This window comes from Acipenser ruthenus, chromosome 1 (genome assembly GCF_902713425.1).
Source record: "Acipenser ruthenus chromosome 1, fAciRut3.2 maternal haplotype, whole genome shotgun sequence".
Lineage (NCBI taxonomy): Eukaryota > Metazoa > Chordata > Actinopteri > Acipenseriformes > Acipenseridae > Acipenser > Acipenser ruthenus.
The window spans coordinates 91,439,505-91,453,941 of record NC_081189.1 but is presented as its reverse complement, the minus strand read 5'-3'; the positions used below and the strand labels follow the sequence as shown (position 1 = coordinate 91,453,941).

At 35.5% G+C, this 14,437-nt stretch overlaps 1 protein-coding gene across 5 annotated transcripts in view; it reads right to left on the bottom strand.

The window, feature by feature from the left end:
- Positions 1–14,437, bottom strand: part of LOC117421529 (leucine-rich repeat and immunoglobulin-like domain-containing nogo receptor-interacting protein 2) — a 508,422-nt gene that overhangs the window by 210,384 nt on the left and 283,601 nt on the right. For all 5 annotated transcript variants that reach the window (XM_059032091.1, XM_059032089.1, XM_059032109.1 and 2 more), the window contains exon 4: positions 3,636–3,703. The gene's annotated coding sequence lies outside the window, so the exon portion shown is untranslated. The remainder of the gene's footprint in view (positions 1–3,635; positions 3,704–14,437) is intronic.

Here is a 14,437-nt window from a genome sequence, read left to right as displayed (position 1 = left end):
TGAATCATAGGCATCCGGGGGCTAGGGCTAGAGGGTGCTTATCCTCTTTTAAGTAGATTTAAGCAATATATATATATATATATATATATATATATATATATATATATATATATATATATATATATATTCACTTTTACAAATTAGTTTGTTAAAATATTCTAGCAATTGCACTGTAAAGAGCACCTTGCAAAATTATCTACAATTAATAGCATATTTACAGTATTCAATTGGTGACTTACACAAAACAATATGTTGTAAATATATTAATAGAGTTTATTCTTTTTGGCCCACACTGGAACAAAGCAGGCAGGTTCTTCACACTAATAGCTCTAATGTTTCAGTGAATTACTCTTTCCTAGGAGGATTCTGTTTTTAACCACAGGCCTTTTAAAGTGGTATTCTGACATTAAACAAGTTCATGCATGTTTTAAAACCGGATAATTGTATTGGAAAACAAAATCACCAAGTTTTGGAACAAAATATAGATTTTTTTTTTTTTTTTTGAATTCAACGAAACATAGTGATCTAAACAGTGGCTAATACTAAATACCACCTCCCTAAAACCGATACACCCACTCTAACAAGGCCACCTTATTACTGGAAGTGTAATAAGGGGGTCGATAAATCAGCCCCTGGGGGAAATACCAACTGGTTTAATTAAGCATCAATGTCCAACCAGAGGGCATTTTCTGCTAGATAATTTATTGCAGTAAAATTTAAGTGACCCAAATCATTGGCAATTACAGCATTTTTCTATGAAGACACGAAAATGAGTGTTGTGCTTGAAGACTATGTAAGAAATAACCCACAACAGGGTGTGCGGTAAGACAATTCTACCGCACGCCCTGGGTGGGTTATTTTGCTTATAAAATGGCTACATTTTTTTTTTTAAATAATTACACAAACTAGCTTCATTAAGAAAAAAAAAAGAAATATATTATGTATCCTTCCACTGAGAAAAAATAATCACTTTAGACTGTTTGAGCGTAACATATATTTTGTACTTTTTTTATTTGCCACAGACATTACATTGAACATTGCCATTTATAGTAAAATTTTTCGAGATGAAATGAGATTTGTGAATTGAAAGCAGACTGATTTTCCACATCTGAGGGAGGATTCATGGAACAGCCAAACACTGCACTAGCACTTGAGGGAGGGACTTCCGAGTTTTTTGGGGTTTTTTTGTAAGAAATGATCCTATTCAGGCTTTGCGGTCTTCAAGAGAAGCTGACCAATAATTTCTGAGGCTGTTTTTACACCGATGCTGGTAACCGGTAGTCAGTTTTGTAAGGCACTATTTAGTTTAATAAGCAGATGCCACTGCTGCATATACAGTATATTACATGCTGAGTGAGACTTGCATGGTGATTTCTCAGATGGCTTTTGAATAGTGTTACTGCTACTGTTTGCCTCTGAGTTTTCTTTGTTCTGTTCTCTGACTAAACAAATACCAAAATATATTTGCCAATTTATCTGTAATTCTTAGTGACAGAGATGAAAAAAAAAAGATTGAGTGATTTATATGCTGTTTCAGTTGTATGTTGACATTTTTACCTACAGAAACACTGTTTAGATAATTGTTACTATTAAGGCGTAGTAATATTAATAAATCAGGTAAGTAAGTTGGTCTATGATGTCATAGCCGTGCAGTAAGATAGTTATTAACGCACGGTCATGTGATCTTGTTCAGCCAATCACAGCACTTAATTTATCCAAGCCATTTTATAAATATATTTTAATTATCCTGGAACATATTTGCATTCTTCAAACTAAGCTGTTATTAAACTGAGATTCAAGACTCCACAGGATGTTGACTGCTCCATTCTAATTATCTATCTCATTATCTGAGACAATGTCTGAGATTTTAATAGTTAGATGTGAGGGTTATTAAATTTGTTTAGATTATTGTAATAAAATGTCAATTTTCCAAGGATTTATCAAAGTTTACTACCATGAATATTCAACACAGTATACTCATTTTAATCTGCCCCCATCCTTCAGAGCACCTTCAGATGCCCCTGTGATGCAAAGTGATTGGGCTGATCTGTGAAACAGTAACTGCAGGGTGTGTGTATGTACTGTACACAATTTTCATGCCACTATAAAACAGTGGAGTCTCATTCAAGAAAAGTAACCAAAGCTAGAAAGCAGCATAGACCTGTACATAATAACCAGCCTTACTCACTAAACAAGATTAAAATAAAGGGATACTGAAGATGGTAAAATATGCAGTACATCTGAGATTAAAACAATAAGAAATCGGTTGCTCTTGGGTGTCTCCGTTGGGTTCCACTGTGCTTTTGATATTAAAGCAGAGCTGAGCACCAACCTTGCTTCTTACAATCCGTTGCCTTGAGACAGAAATTTAAATTCTTCATTAAGTTGTACACACTTATGTTTAGAACAAATTCAATCTTTATGTGGTATGAATGCAAATCTAACTATTTTAGGGATTACAATAACATATAACATTTAAACTGTTATACACTAGTCATACTGGCAAATAATGAGAAACAACTGCACATATAATAAAAGATGAAAATGAATCATTTGGATTTTAGGATAAAAAATGGGAACACTTTCAGAATGAAGGGCAAGCTTTTGTTTTAGTAGGCTGTCCTTCTTATGACTAATTTACTAAGTAAAAGTCCATCTTGACGTGGATTATGTACTATACTTAAGGTATATCTGTATCTTTCAAGTGATTTTCAATCAGATCAGACAGAGCTTAATATGGGGGTTTGGCAGGGCCTTCCATATCAAAGACTGCACAAATTATTGATGTTTCAAGAGAATATCTCAAACGTGGTCAATCTGTGGGCGATTCTGCAGAAGAGACTCGTCTGCAAATTTCCACCTATAACTTCTGTGAAGAAATCAGAGGGGATATTGAGGTATGGTCACATATCCATTGAGATTACCTGGAGACAAGTCAAATCAGTGCTGCCCTGACTGCCCATGGTAACTCTACACCACCTGCTTGACTTTGTTATGGAAGCCCTCTCTATTTTTCTTTTCTATGTATGTGAATTGAAAAGCTTAAATCATTTCTGAATCTGTCTAGCGATGTCCCAGAATCATACAGTAACTTGCTTTTGTTATTGCAACACCCCAGTAAATACTTTGCTGTTTTAAGCAGTAAAAAAAGCTGTAAACTGGACTATGTTGTATGATGCCTGCTCCAGGCAGGCAGTGATCTAACAATAACATGTTCCCAGGAAAGAGAAAACACTGTCACTTTACTGCTGTACAGTCCACCATAAAATAAAGCATGAAATCATGTCAGCTGCACTTTTGTGCAACATGGAACTCATCTGGGCAAAAGTATTGCATTCAATCAGCGATTACAATGCCAAAGTGAATTGAACAAAGCTTTTTCACTGACTGCTATGAAATGGTAAATGGTCTTTCCCAGGGACACATCTTTATATATATAAGTCTCATACTTTTTACACAGTAGTAGTCTGTGCTGCATGAGCCAAAGAACACATGAAAAACAATTCAGAAGGATAAAGTTAATGGTAGAAACGACTGAGAAACAGAAAGATTGAATGAATTGTTATTAATTGTCTCCCATGTTGACACTGTATTGAAATTAAAATGTTCACAATGAGTAAGAAAAGCTGACATACCACTTTGAAATGCAATCTTTTTTTCAGTCATGGTGAATGTTTCCAGTCTTCAAAACATCTGCCTATGCCTGTTGTAAACAAATAAAAAAGGGTTAGCATTCTTAAAAGATAAGCAGGACTATAAAGCTGGTAAAAAATAAAATTATTTAGTGCTCATGAAAGGTGACAAACAACTGCATTCTTATGACACTTTATATCCAGTGGAGGTTTATTACTATGCAAGACAATATGCTATTTAAATTAAGAGGACATTACTATTTAAGTAATAACTCCAGGGTGTATTGAGTGTACAAGAAGATCCGATTGGCTACAATCCCAGTAGAGGAGACTTCATCCAGCATGTCACAAGTGTTCTGGTCTTTCCTTTTTGAAGGCCTTAGATTTTAATTAAAAAAGTCAGTTATATGCTGCTTCCATTCTAAGTGTGACCTAAACCGAAACAGTCATTCGGTGACAGGCGACTGCCGCAATGGACCCATTAAGACATTTGTTTATTTAAACTGTACCATGTGGTGGTACACAGGGTAAAAGCATAAACAAGATTTGAAATCCGGACGAAAGTGAATAGCAAAGATTCTACTCGTCATATAATAACTGATAACAAACTGAGGATCTGTAAATCCCCTAAATAACACACAATTAATGAATCGAATGAAGTATTTTAACCTTGTTAGTCCCACACTTATTTTTGTTTCATATGGGTGTGTGGCAGGCTGGCTGGGTGGTGTAACGTCACCGACCCGGAAGAAGACAGGCACAGACAGCTCTGGGGTATGAATGCGCTGCTTGCATGGTTTAATTATAAATAAATCATTTATACAAAACAAAACACTAAAATAGACAGACAAAACTAAACGCTAACTAAAACAAGTATGGTGCTGGTATTGAACCAGCACGCGTAGCAATTGTTTTCTTTTACTAGTTTTGATTCTCAGCTCTTCTCTCTACTCCCATTCTCCACTCCTGATCACTCCAACCTTGCTCAGCCACAGCTGCAGGTTTTTGTACATGTGACCGTCTCCAGATTAGCAAGAAATTAATCTGGAGACAGTCACATTCTACACAAATTTAGCATGGATGGGGAATTTTAATCCCATCCATGCTGCAAAATAACAGTAACAAAACATTGTGCTTTTGCAAATTAAACAATACTTTTTAAATAATAATACAACAAATACAAAATAACACAAATGCACACAGGGACGGGGTGTACCCCGTCACAGGGTGTTATGTTTATTTTTCTTAATACCTCAATATTATCATGCTACTCCAGTACTTTACTGGATAAACATGACAAAACAGTAACAGTCAGGAACAATTAAAAGCCATTCAAATAAAAAACAAAGTGAGGTTTAACTGTTTTATCCAACTTAATATGTCTTCTTCAGCATTGATTACCACGTTTTTCAATAAATAAAATAATAAATAACCCAATTGCTTTGATGAATATTACAACCATACAGTATCAACAGAAACAAAAATCTGTTACAATCAGTTGCTGTTTAAACATTTGTTCTCATTAGTAAATCTCATCACACACACTTACTGTATGAACAATGTGCCTGAAATACTAACGAAAGGCAAAGCGAACATAAGGTGGGCTTATTGTATTTAACAGAAACAGTCTAATTTGGAACACATATCCTTGTATAAAATATGCATGACTGATGCTAAATAAGTACCATTAGCAACTTTGGGTCAGTAGTTTTTGACCTCTTAGCCTCTGAAGCAACTCAACTGTCGTAAATTTGAGTTTCACATGTGTTAGGTATATGTTACAAAACGCTTAAGTGAATATACTGCATCATTCTATTAAACATTCTCCACTGTTAGAAAAGAGACATGTAAAAGACATGTAACATTAATTGGACTTTCTCTTTTATATCTTAATTATTGGGGTAAAATAAAGCACCTGAAAAGACTGTATTGTAATAAGTCATAATAATACGAGTCAAAGCAGAAGTCTAGTCTGTGGATTAAGCGATTCTGGTCTCCTCCACTCTAGTGTGTGACCATCCGATCTGCTGGCAAGATGATGGATCTCATGTCATTCATGACCCATAGATTACTACTAAGTCATGTTGTGTCATACAATGCAATGCAATGCAATGCAACACAATACAGTAGGGATGTATAAAGCACCTTCCACGAAAACATCTCAAAGCACTGTACATATAATGAAAAAAAAAAAAGAAATGCCTAATCAAACAAATAGGTTTTTAATCTTAATTTAAAAATGAGCACAGATGCTACATCCCTGATATGTTTTGGCAGAGAATTCCATAAATAGGGAGCATGGTACCTCAATGCCCTACCTCCCACATTTTGGATGGTCAATGGTCCTGTTGTAAAAGAGTGTAGAGAATAGGATAGAATGTATTCAGAAAAATATATCTCAAAGGTACTGAGGAGCTCGCTCATGAAGGATCTTATAGGCCAACAACAGGAACAATAAACACCAGTCTTGCTCATCTGACTTGTGACTGCTGGTTTTAAAGGCATTCTGCTGTTTAATGTTCATAACTTTATGGAAAACCTTTTGACCACATTAAAATATTTTTTGCAAACCAAACATAAGTAGTAAGACTGACCTTTTAAATCTATAAATATATGAACACATTTGGCACTTTGAAACTGGAGAAAAGACTACACTAGCGGAAACAATAATTTAGCAAATCCAGCAAATGTAATATCCTTTCCCCTGAAGCTTAAATTATATTGTAACATTAATTTCAGGTACCTCAGCATATTGACTCATGCAATAATTGGAAACCTACAGTAGATTCAGATGTTTTAATAAGACATTCGATCTCCAAGGCTACACACTTGCCTTTATGTGACATACTGCTTTATGTAGTTTGCTGATGAGTTAAAAATTATATCCACAATAGACTAAGTACTACAGTGGAATGGTGAGTGTAATTTTTTGTAACGCTTTTAAACATTGAGAGAATAATGATCTTAGAAAACGCAGCAGGGCACGTATATTCCAAACAGTCTGTTCATATATATCTAAAATTGGAATGTTAACAACACCCAAAATTATGAAAACATTGACAAAAGTGATTGCTCTGTAAATATTTTATTAAATATTAACACCCTCCTGTGGCAAAGTAGTTTGCAGTGCACAGGTGTAGATGTGATGCAATGCTCAAACAGATGACAAACAACAAAGTTCACGGTCCAAACAGTCATTTATTAATTTATAATCCAGGTCATTTGGCGACCGTAAATAACAGTAACTGGCAATACACAACAATGTGTACTGCCAGTCCTGAAATAATAAACACACACAGAACACGAACACGATCACAAGTCCAGAGTAAGTGCTAACGTGCAAGTGGTGAATAGAGTTTATTAGTGAACAGTAGTGCAGTTCTGTCCGGGTTTGGTGCTGGCCTTTAGCGACAGCTCCCGGATCGTGTTAGTCGTCTAACAATGACAAACGAGTACAATTAGAATGACAAACAAACAAACACACGGTTACTTTACAGTCCTTCAGTGGTTCTTTCACAACCATAACAAAGGAACAGTTCGCTTTGCCACATCCCCTTTTGTACCTTGGGGCGATGACTTAGTGTACGGTGCTCCACCCCCTTTATAGATGGTCGACTTCCACCTTTCCCTGGAATGAACTGCCAAATCATCCAGTCCGGGGCACACTGTTCCCTTTACACAGTGCCCTCACTATTGTGTAAAAAATGTATTAAAAAAAAACCCTGCTCATTCCTATATTATTTATATTAACTTTTAAAATGTGTTTTCGTGTGATACTAATTAAGATATAAACCTTATCGTATCGTACATTTTAAAATGGCTAAACGTATACCTTTTTGTTAAAAAAAAATCTAAACAATGCATACAGTTTGTGGAACATATCTTTGCCATAAAAAATATTATTTCTTAAAAGTGAATGTAAAACAGACAATACCTTGTGTGTGCAAAGTATATTAAAAGTGGTGTTATCAGTTATTTTACAGACATGTACTATAGATTGAATGTTGTCTATCTGTATACCTGTACCAGTCCCACTAGTGCAAAATTAAATCGTACACCTAATATCAAATAAAATAACAAGGAACATTTTAAAAAAAAAACACCAAAACACCTCCTAAAACATGTAACGAATCACTTAGTTTCCGATTGTTGTAGTCAATGCATACAAATTAGGCAAATGTGTGGTAAAAGTGAAAAACAGTATTTTTTTAATGAAGTGATGTCACACGGCAGCCGTAAACATGAAATAAAGCTTTGATGAATCAAAAATAGTCGGAGAACTGTCGGAAAACAATCCTTAGTAAGGAATTTTGGGACCAACACTTTGATGATTAGAGGCATGTGTCTAAGATAATAATTAGAGACACTGTGGTTGTCAAAAACATAACTATGTAACATTATTGGGCTTAATTAATTGTCAATGACCTACTGTTCTTGAAATCTCACCCTTCCAGTTGTTTCTTCATACTATAAATCTGACAGACTAGGGATTCTGCTCTTCTGTGATGGTAGAGGCTTTTACTGTCTTGTTGTGCCTTTTCTCTGATTCATAAACAGTTTACTATCATTGTAGTGCCATTATCGGGCTGGGTATAGTACCATCCCAACAGCCCCTTTTTGCTCATTTGCATACACTTCAACTGATTCATGAAACAATTGGATGACAGTAAATGACTTATCGGCACAAAGAATACCACATAATCAACTGCTGACAGTAATGATATGGGTTTCTCAATGGGAAAAACTGTAAGTTGTTTTATTATATTTTCATTTTCTTGATTTCTGCCATGGTCTGTTTTTGCAACCAGTTTTAATGTATATGTGTTTTGTGTTGCCAATAATGTATTATACTGAAACTGAAGGCAATTTATTTCTAACTGTAACATGGTTATACAAAACAACTGATTGAGTTCAATATGTTTTTCATTTTTAAGGCAAACTTTACTGTTGTGATTTATTAGAAGAAGGTGTTCTTCTAAAGTGAGTACATTGGTCCCGTACCTTTGAACTCAGAGATGACAGTGTGGGTGTTTGGGGTAAAGAGCATGAAGGTGGAGTTCCTATGGAAAGTCAAAGTAATTCACCTCACATCTTTCGTCCTGCCATCTCTTTTGACGATCCAAGACACTTTGCTCTACAACCGAATCAGCATTGGCATGTTTTACTGATCCACATTTTACCCCACACAATTTCTCTGTATTTCCCACAACCTCTTCCTTAAGAATATTACATTTTTGAGTGGATCATTTTGGCTTTCTTTGCCTTTCTCTCAGAATGGTTTGATTTGCACTAGCCATGCTGCCTCGTATCGACTCTGTTGGAGTTATAAGAATGGAACAAGTTAAATTAAATACAAAGTTGAATTGGTTGTTGGAAACTTGACAATAATTTTCCATCACCAAAAACAGGCCAGTAAAATAGAACCATCACTATATTTGTCCCGACGGGGGTTTTATGAATCAAAACAAAAAAGTATTGGCACAATCTGGAAATGCTGTCAATTTATGCATAACCTTCTGTATCTTTTTGCCGAATCTGCTCCCATATGTCACACCCATATGTGAACTAAAACATTATTTTGTAATTTACATCTCAGAAAGTATGACATGCATATATTCCAGATTATAGATTTGTTTGTTATATTAAAGTGAATATGTACTACAGAGGGTTATGTTAATTGGCAAAATTGGAAAGCCTGAAAAGTATAATAGCACTGTGAGAGAACCAAAGCCAGTCTGCAGGGTAATGGTAATGGATTTTACACTCCTGATAACTCTGGTCAGGTCTGCAGAGTACCAGTAACTCTTGTCTGCTTTGACTGACAGTGGATACTAGAATTGTATCTTTTGGGAATACATGCCATCTGTGAGTAGTAATTCATTTTCTGCCTTTCTGGCAGTGTCTTAATTGATCATTTATAGCTAAGGCCATGTGTAAATCGTGAAATTAGCCCAATACCATGATTTTTTACAATATTCTTAAGAACTAAAAATACATTTCATAATTATTATTTGTATTTCATACAAAAAAAAAATTACATTAATGAAACTGGACAGCTCTGCTGTGTGTCTGCGGGTACTATTCACCATGCACATAGTGCTGTGCAGTGATTATGTCATGTGACTATATGCAATCTAGGCGGGAAATTAAAATACTACACACTGTAAAACAAAAAAAATGGATGTCTCTAAAAAGGCTAAAATGGTGTCTGCAGCAGATCATGTAAAGCAGTATCCAGCAGGAGTTTTACACAGCGATAGAGGTAAGCTCTTCTGTACGTCCTGCAACGTTCATGTAGATCACTAATGAGAATCGGCTGTTGACAGGCATTTAGATTCAAGTATTCACCGAAAGAGAAAGGTGGAAATCCAGAGCAAATGCTTTACTTGTAAAAAAAACAAAAAACTGTGACTTCCATGTTCCAAAAGTCCACTGAAAACCATGAAGCACGAAACACATTAAATTTTGACCTAACAGAGGTATTTGTTTGTGCAAATATCCCTCTTGAAAAATTGGATAACCAAAAGTCAGTAAACTCTTCAGACTGAGTGTAGTAAATGATGGAGTGATTCCTTCATCAGCCCAGCTGAGACATGAATACTTACCTAAAGTTGCCGAGAATCACAAGCAGGAGATTATGGAATTGGTAAAACAGTCTGGTTGCTTTGTTAGTGGTCACACTGACGAGTCGACTGATGCCCAAGATCAGTATGTGATACACATTGTATTTGTTTTGCAAGACCTAAATAGTGAACATGCACCTGACGTACTAGAACTGAAAGCTGTCCTTGCAGATACAGTGCCTTGCGAAAGTATTCGGCCCCCTTGAACTTTGCGACCTTTTGCCACATTTCAGGCTTCAAACATAAAGATATGAAACTGTAATTTTTTGTGAAGAATCAACAACAAGTGGGACACAATCATGAAGTGGAACGAAATTTATTGGATATTTCAAACTTTTTTAACAAATAAAAAACTGAAAAATTGGGCGTGCAAAATTATTCAGCCCCCTTAAGTTAATACTTTGTAGCGCCACCTTTTGCTGCGATTACAGCTGTAAGTCACTTGGGGTATGTCTCTATCAGTTTTGCACATCGAGAGACTGAAATTTTTGCCCATTCCTCCTTGCAAAACAGCTCGAGCTCAGTGAGGTTGGATGGAGAGCATTTGTGAACAGCAGTTTTCAGTTCTTTCCACAGATTCTCGATTGGATTCAGGTCTGGACTTTGACTTGGCCATTCTAACACCTGGATATGTTTATTTGTGAACCATTCCATTGTAGATTTTGCTTTATGTTTTGGATCATTGTCTTGTTGGAAGACAAATCTCCGTCCCAGTCTCAGGTCTTTTGCAGACTCCATCAGGTTTTCTTCCAGAATGGTCCTGTATTTGGCTCCATCCATCTTCCCATCAATTTTAACCATCTTCCCTGTCCCTGCTGAAGAAAAGCAGGCCCAAACCATGATGCTGCCACCACCATGTTTGACAGTGGGGATGGTGTGTTCAGGGTGATGAGCTGTGTTGCTTTTACGCCAAACATAACGTTTTGCATTGTTGCCAAAAAGTTCGATTTTGGTTTCATCTGACCAGAGCACCTTCTTCCACATGTTTGGTGTGTCTCCCAGGTGGCTTGTGGCAAACTGTAAACGACACTTTTTATGGATATCTTTAAGAAATGGCTTTCTTCTTGCCACTCTTCCATAAAGGCCAGATTTGTGCAGTATACGACTGATTGTTGTCCTATGGACAGAGTCTCCCACCTCAGCTGTAGATCTCTGCAGTTCATCCAGAGTGATCATGGTCCTCTTGGCTGCATCTCTGATCAGTCTTCTCCTTGTATGAGCTGAAAGTTTAGAGGGACGGCCAGGTCTTGGTAGATTTGCAGTGGTCTGATACTCCTTCCATTTCAATATTATCGCTTGCACAGTGCTCCTTGGGATGTTTAAAGCTTGGGAAATCTTTTTGTATCCAAATCCAGCTTTAAATTTCTCCACAACAGTATCTCGGACCTGCCTGGTGTGTTCCTTGTTCTTCATGATGCTCTCTGCGCTTTAAACGGACCTCTGAGACTATCACAGTGCAGGTGCATTTATACGGAGACTTGATTACACACAGGTGGATTCTATTTATCATCATTAGTCATTTAGGTCAACATTGGATCATTCAGAGATCCTCACTGAACTTCTGGAGAGAGTTTGCTGCACTGAAAGTAAAGGGGCTGAATAATTTTGCACGCCCAATTTTTCAGTTTTTTATTTGTTAAAAAAGTTTGAAATATCCAATAAATTTCGTTCCACTTCATGATTGTGTCCCACTTGTTGTTGATTCTTCACAAAAAATTACAGTTTCATATCTTTATGTTTGAAGCCTGAAATGTGGCAAAAGGTCGCAAAGTTCAAGGGGGCCGAATACTTTCGCAAGGCACTGTACACTTTACCTACAGGCTGTTAATTACAACACCGTTTCACAAGCTATTGTAAAGTGTTTGAATAACTTTGAAGTTGATTTTGATGTCAGTGCATTTATCTCTATATTAGATGTTTAAAAAAATAATAATAATCTGTACACAATTGATAAAATAGTTCTGTGCACATTCTGCGAAATACGATACTTTATCCGTGACACTGCTGTGAATTTTAAAGAACATTTCTGCGATTTTCACAAGGCCTTATTTATAGCAATTAAACAAGTACATTTGTATGCATGTTAAGTTCCATTTGGTGTCAAATACCAATAAACAATAAGTCAACTGGTATACAGTTAACATTACATTGTATGGCACCATAAGGGCCATATTTACAGGCTTTTAAAAAAAGGGAATAAAACATGAAATGTTTTTGAACCTGTAATAATTTCACATTGATATTGTGACACATGTGATTTATGTGAATGCTTTTATACAAGTACAACAACTTGTGGCACCCAGAATGGAACGTTCTTTTTTTTATAATTTTGATGTCATCATACCATCTTCTAGATTTTGGAAATGTGCATTGCAAGTGTGGAACACCTCTAGGTGGTATGTCAAAATGCGACAGATTGAAGAATCATAATTTTACAGACAGAAGTTAACTTCCTTATCTGCTGTAATCCAGTTGTAAGTCTTGTGTTAATGCTTCACAACACCAGAACAAATAACATAGACATCATAAAACTCTGTATCAAAAAGCTGTCAAAGGTATATTGTTAGCAATTTCATAACAGACTTCTCTGAACAATCTCCAAATTAAGGTTAATCTGTTTTTTTTTATAAATATAAATTACAAATATAGTATAAAGTTGAGATCTCCTGACTGTCGCTGATAAACCACTGAAATGTCAGCAGCAAGCTGAATTCACTGTGTGGTTTAGTCAGTAAAACGTTAGCTTACTGTCCTAAAGATCATAGCCTTGAATCCCACTGTTGAAAAGTATTTAAAATCTAAAATACTTCTCTTATTAAAATAAAAAAGTACCCTTTTGCTATAATTATAGTCGGTCTAACCTCTCTTTGAAAATTGAACTGTTATGGAGTTAAGAGTCGATTACAGTGGGTTCCACGGAAAACGTCTCCAGTGCAATGTTAGGTTCGGTACATGATACTGCAGTGCACCACCGGTTACCGGTCAGTTGCTGCTGAAACTCTATTTAAAAAATCATGAGTCAACTATATTTGTAAAAAATCCCCCGAAGAACCCTGAGGTGGCGTGTACACCAGATGGGGTTGTTTTAATCATGTATCACCGTTTAAACAGTAACTGAAGCTAATGCTTCAATCTGAAAAAAAATAATACATATATATATATATATAAAAAATGAGAGAAAGAAATGTTGACAATTACATAACAGCTAAATGTAAAATAAAAGCAACATTAGATTCAGTCTTATTTTGGCTAAAGAAAACCTGAATTTATATTGTCATGACGAAGATTTAGACATTTTCCCCATCAGGTTCTTACGTTAATAAAAATCAATAAATGCTTTTTTTTTCTTCAGTCAACATAATAATGATGCTTCAGTAAACTAAGAATCATTTAACGGTAACAATAACTGGAATGTTTTTATTTTTGCAAGATTTGAATAAACAAAAAAAAAAAAAATGTATATATATATATATATATATATATATATATATATATATATATATATAATTATTCCGGTCCCAAGCGACAGGTTTTACTGTACAGGCATTTCAGCATGCGCCAGTAAACTAAAATACTGAAAGCCTTGCCTTGCCTTATTTCTGGTACTATGTCAAATTAGTGTTATCAAGATCGAATTACTATTTTTTGTTCTACTTCTGTCAGGTGTATCTGTTTGTGGAATCATGGTGTTATACAGTATGTGTAAAACATCTGGAAGAAATAACAGCAGACGAATGTAACCAGAGGATATTATGAATGGGGCTTAGATTTCCCGAGGGGTGGTCCAAGAGCATACTGCTCCAAAATTGTTTTTGATGTGACTAATTTATTGCATTAACATGATTATGGAAGGGCAAACACAAAAATAAAACTACCAAAGTGTTTTACATGAAAGCACAATATTTCAGCTAGGTTTAGTCATAATAACTGCAAAATGGTTTTAATTTAAATAGATTCAATCTAGGATTACCCAGTCCATAGTGGGTTAATTCTTTGACAATACTTGATTTACCAAGATTTTTACAGAATTATTAACCAATTTATCGCTTGTGAAGGTTTAACATAGCAAAGCATAATGAAGCATAGTGAATACATAGTAAAAAAAAAAGTAACCAAAGCCCGGGAGTGACATGCCAAACACAACACATGTAGCTTTGAACAGTTTACATGTTTAGCAATAGA